Source organism: Lemur catta, chromosome 16 (assembly GCF_020740605.2).
Source record: "Lemur catta isolate mLemCat1 chromosome 16, mLemCat1.pri, whole genome shotgun sequence".
NCBI lineage: Eukaryota > Metazoa > Chordata > Mammalia > Primates > Lemuridae > Lemur > Lemur catta.
This window is the reverse complement of record NC_059143.1, coordinates 43,121,921-43,134,035: the sequence shown is the minus strand read 5'-3', so window position 1 is coordinate 43,134,035 and position 12,115 is coordinate 43,121,921. Positions and strand designations below refer to the sequence as shown.

General features: G+C 40.9%; 1 pseudogene; it reads right to left on the bottom strand.

The window, feature by feature from the left end:
• Positions 1 to 1,256: 1,256 nt before the first annotated feature.
• LOC123621727 lies at positions 1,257 to 9,252 on the bottom strand (annotated as a pseudogene).
• Positions 9,253 to 12,115: the final 2,863 nt, after the last annotated feature.

The window sequence follows — 12,115 nt, the reverse complement described above, 5'->3', positions numbered from 1 at the left end:
GCAGTAGGGAAAATCCTCCCAGAGGAAAAACTGTTTGCAGTAGTACATTTGGTTGCCCTGTAGATCTGGAATGAGAGATGGCCAGACATATACTAACACATGGGAAGTTGATAATAGTTTGGCTGAACAGCCAGATTTTCTGTTTCTGAATTATTTCACTTAGGATAATGGCCTCCAGTTCCATCCATCCATGTTGCTGCAAAAGACACGATTTCATTCTTTTTCTGACTGAGTAGTATTCCATGGTATATATACATCACATTTTCTTTATGCAGTCATCTGTTGATGAACACTTAGGTTGATTCCATGACTTAGCTATCGTAAATAGTGCTGTGATACACATACAAGTGCAGGTGATTGTTTTATGTAACGATTTCTTTTCCTTTGAGTAGATACCCAGTAGTGAGATTTCTGGATCGAATGGTAGGTCTACTTTTAGTTCTTTAAGGAATCTCCACACTGTTTTTCATAAAGGTTGTGCTAATTTACATTCCCACCAACAGTGTATAAGCCTTCCCTTTCATCAGCATTCTTGCCAACATGTGTTGTCCCTTGACTTTTTAATAATTGCCATTCTGACTGGTGTAAGATGGTATCTCATTGTGATTTTAATTTGCATTTTTCTGATGATTAGTGATGTTTGGCATTTTTCACATATTTTTTGACCACTTGTATGTCTTCTTTTGAAAAATGTTAGGATTGTTTTGGCTATTCAGGCTTTTTTTCTGTTCCATATGAATTTTAGGATTTTTTTCCAATTCTGAGAAAAATTACACTGATAATTTGACATTAATTGTGTTGAATATGTGATTACCTTGGGCAGTATGGACATTTTAATGATATTGATTCTTTCAAACCATGAGCATGGGATGTTTTTCCATTTGTTTGTGTCATCTACAGTTTCTTTCATCAGTGTTTTGTAGTTCCTCTTGCAGAGATCTTACACCTCCTTGGCTAAATGTATTCCTAGGTACCTTATTATTATTATTTTTTTGTAGCTATTACAAATGGGATTGAGTTTTTGATTTGTTTCTCAACTTGTTCATTATGGGTGGTGATTTAATTTTTAAAGTGATTTTTTTTTCACACTCTAAGCCATTTATTTGAAAACTGTATAGGATATATCCTGAAGTATAGCCTATACACCTCAGACTGCTTTTGACCCTGGACTAGGCCCTCATTGCTCCAGGCATGGGGGCTGTGCAGCCTGATAGAGCTACCCAGGGCCCAGCAGCCTGTGACCACAATGTCAATGGCTAGAACCGCTTCATCTGTCGCCGCTCCTGTTGGCACTGACGTTTCTCGTTGTGCTCTGGTGCTGGGGTGCTACTGTCTGCTGTGAACCAGGGGCCCAGCACATTCACCCACAGGAGGTAAAGGGCCCGGCCTGGAGCCAGAAGCCAGAGAACCAGATGTAGGGGCAGAAGCAGCTGAGCACCTGCACAATGGCTGTCGGTAGGATCACATCCTTTAGGTGCTCTGCCATGCCCTGCTCCATGTTGAGGTCCCTGCCAGGTCCATCAAGGCCCCATCCTCAGAGAAGGCTGCCTGTGCCATTGACCTCACAGAATGGTAGCTGGCCCCATATACTGCCAGACTAAAGCCCAGGGCTATCCAGGCCCAAAATGAGGCAGAAGAGTAAAAGAGGACCAGGGTCACAAGGCAGTAAATGGCATTGGCCCCAGTATGATCTGCAGGTATCTTCAGGGTCTCTCTGTTCTCTTCAAATATCTGCTGCTTCCCTCTCCCTTGGGCACCATGGCGCGACACAAATACTCAGCAGGGGAAACAAGCTGAAATGATTTTTTGTTGTTTACTTAGGCTTTCTATTTATCTTTAAGTCAATTTTGGTAATTTGTATATTACTAGGATATTATAATTCTTCTATACATATTAAATTTTTTGCATAGAATTATCCATGGTATTTATTAATGATTTTTTAAAAATATGTACTGTGTTTTCATTCCTTATATTGTTTAGTTTTATCTCAATCTTGTATTTTATTATTTTGTTCAATCTCACCAGAGATTTTTGGTTTTGTCTCTTTAAAGAGCCACTTTTGATTTTTGTTGACCTTCTCTATTGTTTCTTTGTTTTCTGTTTTATTAATTTTTCTCTTGATTTTATTATTAAGTTTCTTCTATGTTCTTTGAGTTTTCTCTGCTGTCTTTTCCTAGATTCTCAAATTTAACAATTCATTTGTTTTTCATCATCTTTATTTTCTTAATGTAAGTATAAGGCTATAAATTCACCTCTAAATTTCACCGGTATATATTACAAGTTTCGGTTCACAATATGTGGTTCCGTTACTGACATCAGTTCTAATTATCTTGTCATTTCCATCATGGAATAATCTTTAACTTATGAGTTCTTTAGGAGTGCATGCTTCAGTTTCCGAATATGTTGACAGTTTTACTTGATTTTTCAGTTAATTGCTTTTAATAATAGTGACTTAATAATAGAAACTTGTTAGAAAATTCTGTCTTGATTTGTGATCCTTTTCTTAATGTTCCAAGTGTTCTTTAAAAGAGTACATATTATCTATTTTTGTTGGAGACAGACCTCTATATCTCTCATGTCAAATTTTTTATTATGTTGAACAAGTCTTCCATAGATTTTCTAATGATTGTTGACTTGATCTGGCAATTTCTGATAGAGATGTGTTAAAATCTTCCATTCTGGTTTTCTTAAATTTTAATTCTTTTAGTTTTTACTTGGTATGTTTCAGAGTTGTGTGTTAGGTGCACATAAGATTATCCTAGTGGTGTGCATTGTTTTGTAGCATGATGCAGTGTCTTTCTTTATCCCTAGTAACCTTTTTTGATTAAATTCTATTTCATTATTAATATTATAAAAGCTTCCTTTGATTAATATATGCCTTGAATATCATTTCCCAAACTTTTTAACCTTTCACTGGTAACTTTGTATTAGAAATTTTCTGGATATGGTTTGTTATTGTTGTTCATCTGTTTTAATGCAATTTGATGGTCTCTGTCCTTTAATAGGTAGGTTGATTCAATTTCTATCTATTGTGATTACTGCTACATTTGAATTTATTTCTACCATCTGGTTTCTCTTTACCAGCATTTTATTTTTCTTCTCTTTCTTCTTCTCTGCTTTCTGTTGGGCTAATAAACTTTTTAAAATGTTCTCTTTGTTTTTCTCTCCTGTTTCAGAAGCTCTTGACAGTATTATTATTCTTGTAAAATTAACCTTAACCTTATTTTTTCCTAACAATATGCCAAGCTCATCTAGTCTCTGCCAGAACAAGGCAAAAACTTGGGTATACTGACCCATTAAATCGCTGGTGCTACCCTACCTCATTCCATTTACTCATTCAACAAATACTTTTTGGTTTTTTGTTTGTTTCTGAGACAGGGTCTTGCTCCATTGCCCAAGATGGAGAGGCAGTGGTGCAATCATAGCTCACTGCAGCCTCAAACTCCTGGGCTCAAGTTATCCTACATGCACACACCACCATACCAGCTGATTTTTAAAATTATTTTTGTAGAGACAGGGTCTTGCTATGTTGCCCAGGCTGATTAAACTTCTGGCCTCAAGGAATCCTCCCACCTGGGCCGCTCAAAGCACTGGTACCATAAGTGCGAGACGCCTTGCCAGCCAACAAATACTTTTTGAATACTTCCTATATTCAAGGACTATAGGAAGGACATTCACTGCCCCAAGGGTTGAAAGATTTTGCTAGCAGAGAGCAAAGCAAAATCCTGTGTCGTAGGGAGCTTATATTCAATGGGAAATGGACATACTTATGCACATTTCATCTTGTTATTGTCCAGAGCTTCATTTTTTAAAAGATAAAATGTACAAAAAATGTGCTCATGTGCTTTGCTTCTTTGTAGTAATCAATAACTAATTAAATTTACCAATTCCTTTTTTATTTCTGTGTTTGCTGTTGTTTCTTGATTCCATTTGTTTGTCTGGATTCATTGTTCTCCTTGCTTAGTGGCTGTTCTGTGAGGCTCTCTGGGTAGTAAACTCCCTTAATCTTTGTATGTCTACAAAGGTCATCCGTGTGTCCCTACTCTTAGGTTGATAGTAAAGCTGGGTACAATTCCAGGTTAACAGATATTTTTCCAGCACTTTGAAGATTTTACTCCATTAACTTCTAGAATAGACTGTTGCTGATGAGAAGTTGGCTTTCAATCTAAATGTTCCTTGGTAGGCATAACAATAAGTCAGTTTTCTATGATAACTCCAAAGGTTTTTCAATTTTCATAGATGTTTTTCAGTTTCACAGTTATGTCTACATACATATTTAATTTTATTTATTTTTCTCAGTACATACAGAATAGTTTTACTATGAGGGTTTGTGGCTTTATTCACTTCTAGAATATTCTTACCTATAACATCTTCAAATAATGCTTCTTTGGAATTTTCTCTTTTGTACTGTCTTGAATCTTTACTGGTGCGTGCAGTCTCAATCTAGCTGTCATGTGTGTCTGCCTCTTTTTCTTCTCTCCAAGTCTCTTCACTTCTCTGGCCCGCATTCAGGTACATTACATAGGGTTCCCTTTAAGTTACTATAATAGCTATCTCTTTGCCTGTATCTAGTCTAAAATTTGTCCTATCCACTGAGTTTTTAATTATAATTACTATATATTTTTTATTTTCTTGATTTCTAATTGCTTATTTCTCATACACTCCTGCTCTTCATTCATTTGTGCCTGGTTATTGTTTCATCATATTTTGTTGATATTTATAGATTATTTTCCTTTAATGATCTTCAGCATAATTACTTAAAATCCTTTTTATTTTGTTGTATTACTTTAATTTCAAAGAGAGTCAATTTAATTTAATTGATCTTGCTGATACTGATTTTCTACCTTCCTTCCTGAGCATGCAGCTCTGAAAAAACTAGAACTCTAATCAACTGTTGCTGCAGCTTTTTCCAGCTCTTTTTTTCACTGGGGGAAGCCCCACTCCTGCTCTGCTTTTAGGCAGAGACCCTGGCTCCATTTCCCACCTCATACCATTCTTAATCCCTGTGGTTCCCCAGGAATTGCACCCCAGACCAGCTCTGCCTACAATGGCCAAGGGCCCCGCAGGCCAGCATCTGCCCATGTTTGGTGCAGAGCTGGTGCTAATAAGGAGGACTGTCTTCAAAGTGTGAACTATCAGTGCCACCCACATCCAGCCATCTCCCCACTTTGGCAGACATTCAGGATGGTATTTCAACAGCTCCTAGTAGCATTTCATACCAGGTCTTCCCAGCACTCCATCAAAATATACCCTTCCTGTGGATATTCCTCTGTTCAAAAGTTCATTGACTTCCCTAATTCTACCCACATTACAGCTAGGAAATATTATACTTAAGGGAAGGAATAGTCACAAGTGAGATTTTATGTTTGTAATTGTTCTAAGATGGTGGAACCCATTCTGAAGGCCCAACTCCAATATCAATGGGAGAAAGAATTGCTGATGGCTTCAGTGTAGTGCACCACAGATATCTGAGCTTCCATTTTATTTTCTTGTAGAGTTTAATTATATATTTGATTACAGCTACTTAAATATGTCATGGCTGAAGACATTAGCCTTTATCTAAGCCTGGGCGATTAAAAGATTATTCATCAATTACTGTCTTATTTAGACATTTTGGTAAGGATATTCGTTGGTCTTAAACAAGAAGTTTGGTGTATATGAAAGTCATTGCTACCTTCTCAGCAGGTGATAATCTATTTAAATTCCCATGCAGAGGTTTCACTTTCACATATTGCCGGGACCAGGATAGGGTCCCCTTGAGTGCTGAGCCTTAATCAATTCACAAGCTCACAGGAAAACCATCAAAATGTACTTTGTACTGAACAATAGAAATAGGACATGATGGATGGATTTATTTTTTAATTTAAACTAATATTTATTATTAATAATATGTATATATTAATATGTTAAATATTAATATATAAATTACTATTGTCATGCTCATGAGTGCTCTTTAACTCCAACAAATTAATAACACGTGAGCGTGTCACAGGCATCACCCAGCAGTGGGGAGAGGGGAAGGTTTGGATCCACCACAGAGAACCTAAAAGCGTCAGGTTTACTAGCAATAGACAACCTCAGTATTCTTTGCCATCCACATTTTTTCCACTAGAATTTTTAATAAATAAGTACCAAATATATTGAGAGTTTCATCTTCCTTCATTTTTCTTCTTTCGCATACATTAGCCAGAAGCAGGTGGTAGGAAAATTCAAATGTCTGGACCATTTGCAAACTGGGTAATCAATCACTAAATATCTTATTTACCTGTCTTTTTAAAGAATTTGCAAATGGAGATGGAGTCAGTGTTTCTGAAGAACAATAATATAAGGAAATTAGGAGTGTCGTATGTTAAGCTATCATAATCAAAGAATTCTGAAACAGCCAATTGAAACCTAACACACTTCTGCAAATTCCAAGGGGCAAAGGCAGCTGACTTTCATGCTGACTTTAAATATATATCCATAATGTGCAATTTACTGCTACACTCTGCTAAAACTTTTTATTAATGTGCCATTTTTCTTCTGGTACAGGAACTCCACTGTGTCATTCTTAATATTTCTGCTTTACTTTGGGCTGTCAGTAGTAATTTCCTTGTGGTTACAGATGCAAATAGCCTCAGCCTTCCTGGGAGGGTGGCCAAGGCCCTGCCTTATCCGTTTTTCAGGGGAAGAGGCTTCATGCAGACAACGTGGGAAGACGACGACAATGACGATGACGAGAGACTGAGAACTTAGCTAAGGAAGGCAGTTTTGGGGGAAGAGATGACATTAAAGAATGCCTTCAGTGGTAGCTGTCAGGGAGTGTTTGCAACAGGGTGCCCTGCTTAATATTTCCTGCTAAATGACGCCACTGCGTCCTCATGCGGGTGCTGTGGAAATATGGAGCGCAGACTCCAGAGAATTATTTTATTCACACAAATGTAATTATTGAGCACACACCCTCAGCTCCAGACTTACAGAGATGCTTTCCTGAAGGTCCAAGGAACAGGGCAAGAACTGGCATGTGGAGGAAGGAGAGATTATAGCAGGTGATACCAGTATAGTCAGGTCAGTGTAAGTGCAGTGGGTAGGCTTCACTGGGCAGTCACAGAAGGGCTTGAGCAGGAGAGAAACAGTCCTTGCATGTTGCCTGGAGGTCATGGTTGATATTCTGTGGATGAGCCTCATGCTCTGTTACCTGGCCAGGAGAAGAAACACTTTCCACCTGGGCTTCTGTCTTAATGCAGCCCCATCTGCGCCAAATCAATAAAGCCACATCCTACCCCAAGCTAGGACCCCAGGTTTCTCTCATTCCAGTACCCTCACCTATGAAGCCATCTAACCCAGTAGGTTCAAATTCAGACCCCAAAAACTCCAGGGGAAGGGGTGAAGGGTAAGAGCATCCTAGGGCCTTGCTGTTCCAAGTGCATCAGCAATCACCTGGGACCTTGTTAGAAATGCGGAATGTCAGGCCCCACCCTAGACCTCCTGAACCAGAATCTGCACTTGAACAAGATCCCCAGGTGACGTTTGGGAAGCACCGACTTAGGGGCTTTTATATGTGTGGAACCAAAGTGCTAACCTCCCTACCTGCTATAGACTGAATGTCTGTGTCCCCCCAGATGCATGTGTTGAACTCCAATCCCCAGCGTGATGGTATTAGGAGGTGGGGTCTTTGGGAGTTGATTAGGTCAGGAGGGCTGAGCCCTCACAAATAGGACTAGTGGTGTTATAAAAGGGATCCCAGAGAGCCCCTGGCCCCTCCCAGCACGGATACAGGGATATGAGAGCCATCTACAAACTAAGAAGCAGGCCCTCACCAGACACAGAATCTGCTGGTGCCTTGAGCTTGGACTTCCCGGTCTCCAGAACGGTAAGAAACCAATTTCTGTGTGTTCTAAGCCACCTATGCTATGGTCTTGTCATAGCGGCCAACGTGGACTAAGATGCTACCTCCTCCAGCTTGGTACACACCCTACCCAGGTGCCCCTCTCAGGTGTGTATTGCTGTGGGGAGAGAGGGATTTGTGGAGAACCTCCAAGGAGGGGGTGAGTGAAGAATGTGGCTTTCAGGGAGGGGCTGCCTCTGGGGGGGACATGTGCCTCAGGGCAAAGGTGAGGGGGTAGAACAAGCTCTAGAATCCTGGCAGTTGAGAGGGCTGGGGATGCAGGGATCGCTTTTCCTAGTCCCGTCCTCTGGAAGAGGAATTCCTGACCTGCTTAACAGAGACGCTCCCTCCCCCTGGGGATAAGAAAGCTGCTCTTATGTCGTGATACGCAACCCTGGCAGCCTGTGAGACTAACCTGGGAGCTTTAGAAAAATGCAAAGTCTGGTCCCTCCAGCAAAGACTGTCTTTCAAAGGAGCTGGGCTGGGGCCAGAAACCCTGATTATTCAAAGTACCCAAATGATTTTCAGGGGCAGCCAGGACTGCAAACCAGGGATGATAGGAAATGCATAGAAAAAGAAGCAGCTGTTAGAAAATCCTGGGGCTTGTGGGGCTTAGGAAAAACTTCCCCTTTCCCCCGAAAGTTTGCTGAAAGATCAACTCACAATTAAAGCAGATTAATAAGGGAAGGAGATTTATTTACTGTGCACATAGGGAGAATCACAGAGTGATTACTCAATATCCCAGTGAGGTCCATAAATTTTTATACCCTCCTTGTAGAGGGGAGGGAGCGATGAGGAGTACAGGTAATTCTGTTTAGGAGCAATAAATGGTTGCTAGGGAGGACGATTGGATGGGGGAAACAGATTGACTTGTAAAGGATTATCTTTGCAAATTAAATTAACCTGCGAGTTGCAGGTATTATTTTAATGGTTTGGACCAGGTCTGGTTGTATTCTTGATCTCTCCTGCAATATATTGAGATAACAGGGAGGGGAAGGGAAGTCAATTGTCCTGTTCATGGGTCATCTGGTCATGCAGGGAGACAGAAAGTCCCTTCCAAGGGCTGTTGTTCTCTAAGGGTCTTTAATTCAAAATACTGTTTATGTCAAGGAGTCATATTTTGCGGTGAAATTTCCTAAGTTCCTTCAGCCTACTCTGGTTGCTTTCTTTCCACTTCTGGCCTCTTTTCCCTTCTCTCCTGGACTCCCCACATGGCAAAAGCTGGAAATAGGAACAGACAGAGGTGGGGTGGCTCCAAGCACAAAGGCACCTCCAAGAGTTCAGGTCAGCAGCTGTCTACCGAGGCTGCAGGACACGGCTGCAGGTGAGAGGCATTTCTGATGGGAAAACCCTTCACAGCTCCCAAGGAGACCCCAAGGGCTCATCTCTGCCAGTGCTGGGCCCGGGGTTGCTCAGTTTGTAGCCAGGGAGAATTACAGGAACTGCCTAAAGTTCCACTCCCAGACAATTTATTATTTATCTTTTTGTCTTTGACTATTTGTTTTTTAAATTTCCTCTTAAACCCCTTAATCTCCATGTTACATCTTACTTGTCATGGTCCCTGCAGTGATTTCTCATCCTGTAAGTTTCTGTCATTTGCCTGCATGATACAAATTTATTATTTTTATTTTTTTATTTAACCAATATGGATCAAAATTTTCAACTAACCAATGTATCCAAACCCACTTACATGCTCCTATGTGGGGCGAGTGTGTGCCTGCACAGTGACAGGGTGGGTGGAAGGCCAGGCATTGTGCATAAAGTCACTTTCCAGTGGGTATAGGAAGCCAGTTTGTCAGTGTGGCCAGTGTGTAGGGCACTGTCTAGACTCAGTTAACCAGACACAATCTCTATTTAATGAAGGCAAATGTGTGACTCCATAGACTTGGAGAATTCACATTCCCCACACCTCAAATTTCCCGACCAAGGCTATCAAGGCAGCAGCAGTGACCCCACTGTGTTACTCCCATGGAGATTGAAGGCCTCTTTCTTTGCTTTACAAATTCACCACAAAAACATAAATATTCCTGAGAAGTAGACATTAAGTGCCTGTCAGTGACTACCTTTCTGCCTATTAGTTCAGGAGCGATGCCCTCAAGGCGTGAGACCCAGAAGAGGCAACCTGGGGAAGCCCCAAGGCACCGAGAGGGCCCAAAGTATTGAGGGGGTAGGTAGAGAGGAGGGATTTTTTTTTTCCAATTTGGCTTTTTTAGGGCTGGCCCTGGATAAATCCCCATAGTCCTGGCAGAACTTGAGAACGTAGAGAACAAGCGAATGAATGGTCAGAAATAAATGGACAATTGCACACAGGACAGACATGGAGCAGAGTTACAGCTGCTGAAGGCTCCGGCTCACATTCCCACCTCCTCAGTGGCTCTGGCCCCCAGCTTGCGGGTGCAAACACTGTGGCAAGGTTCCCTGGACTGACCTACCTCTTCCACTTCTGGCCTATCCTGAAGGCCTGTGGAGGCTGCACGGGGTGGGACTGAGACCCTGTGCCCACATCGCTTAATTCCCAGGGCTGAGAACCGGGCCTCCGTGTCAGTGAGGCTTAACTGCTTCCAGAAATGCTTCTGCGAAGAGAAGGGGCAAAGGCAGGTCTGAGCTCCAGGACATTATCTTTCAGGCCTCTTGCTACTTACTCAAAACAACAGGAGGAACCTGTTTTCTTAAGAACCAGGGCTGCCTTGCTTTCTTGGGAAGCAGAGCAAGAGGCTGCTGACACGTTCTGGGAACTCAATCTCTAGTTCACTCAGTTCTAGCCACACTGGTCTCCTCACTGCTCCTCCGGCTTTCCAGGGCCTTTGCACTTGCTGTTCCCTCTGCCTGAAATCTTTGCCCCAGATACCTGCCTATCTTGCCTCCCCACCTCCAGCTCTTTGCTCAAATGCTACCTTGTCAGAAAGGTTTTCCCTGCCCGTGGATTTTAATAGTAAAACTCCCTACAGCACTTTCTGTCCTCCTCTCCTGCTTTATTTTTCTCCAGAATATTTAACACCCTCTGACAGTCTACATAGTTTGCTTAATTTTCTGTCCCCACCTTAAATTTTCTTTCTCTCCCTACTAGGATCTAAGTTCATGAAGGCAGAATGTTTCTCTCTTTTGTTCATGGCTATATTTCCAGTGCATAGAATAAGGACTGGCACCCAGCAAATGCTTAGTAAATATTTTTTGAATGAAGAAATAGAACATCAGAACTGGAAAGGACTTTAGAGATAATGCCATTTAGCCTCTGCCAGTCCCTAGCTTACAACAAAGAGAAATGAGCATGTGTGAAGACCATTTCTTTCACTGCAATAATTTTTTTAAATTTCAGAATATTATGTGGGTACAAATGTTTTGGTTACATGTTTTGCTTTTGTATAGTTTGAGTCAATGTTGTAAGCATGCCCATCACCCAGACAGTGTGCATTGTACCTGTTAGGTATGAATTTACCCAACTATTCTTCCTCCCTTCACCTGGTTGATTTCCGTTGAGTTTTACTTCTATATGTGCATATAAGTGTCGATCAATTAGTTCCAGTTTAATAGTGAGTATGTGTAGTGTTTGTTTTTCCATTCCTACAATACTTCATTTAGAAGAGTGGTCTCCAGTTCCATCCAGGTTGTTACAAAAGGTATTAGTTTCCCATTTTTTTTTTTATAACTGAGTAGTACTCCATGGTATACACATACCACATTTTACTAATCCACTCAAGCATTGATGGGTACTTGGGTTGATTCCACATCTTTGCAATTGCAAATTGTGCTGCAATAAACATTCTAGTGCAACAGTCTTTTTTAAAAAATGACTTTTTTCCTTTGGGTAAATGCCCAGTAGTGGGATTGCTGGATCAAATGGTAGATCTACTTTCAGTTCTTTGAGGAATCTCTGTACTGTTTTCCATAGAGGTTGTACTAGTTTGCAGTCCCACCAACAGGGTATAAGTGTTCACTTCTCTCTGCATCCACGCCAGCATCTGTTGTTTTGGGACTTTGTTGATAAAAGCCATTCTCGCTGGAATTGGGTGATATCTCACCGTGGTTTTGATTTGCATTTTCCTGATGATTAGAGATGTTGAGCATTTTTTCATATGTTTATTGGTCATTAGTCTACCTTTTTTTGAAAAGCTTGTGTTCATGTCTTTTGTCCACTTTTTAGTGGGGTTGTTTGATTTTTTTTCTTACTGTTTTGCTTGAGCTCTCTGTAGATTCTAGTTGTTAGCCCTTTATCGGATGTATGGCATGCAAATATTTCCTCCCATTCTG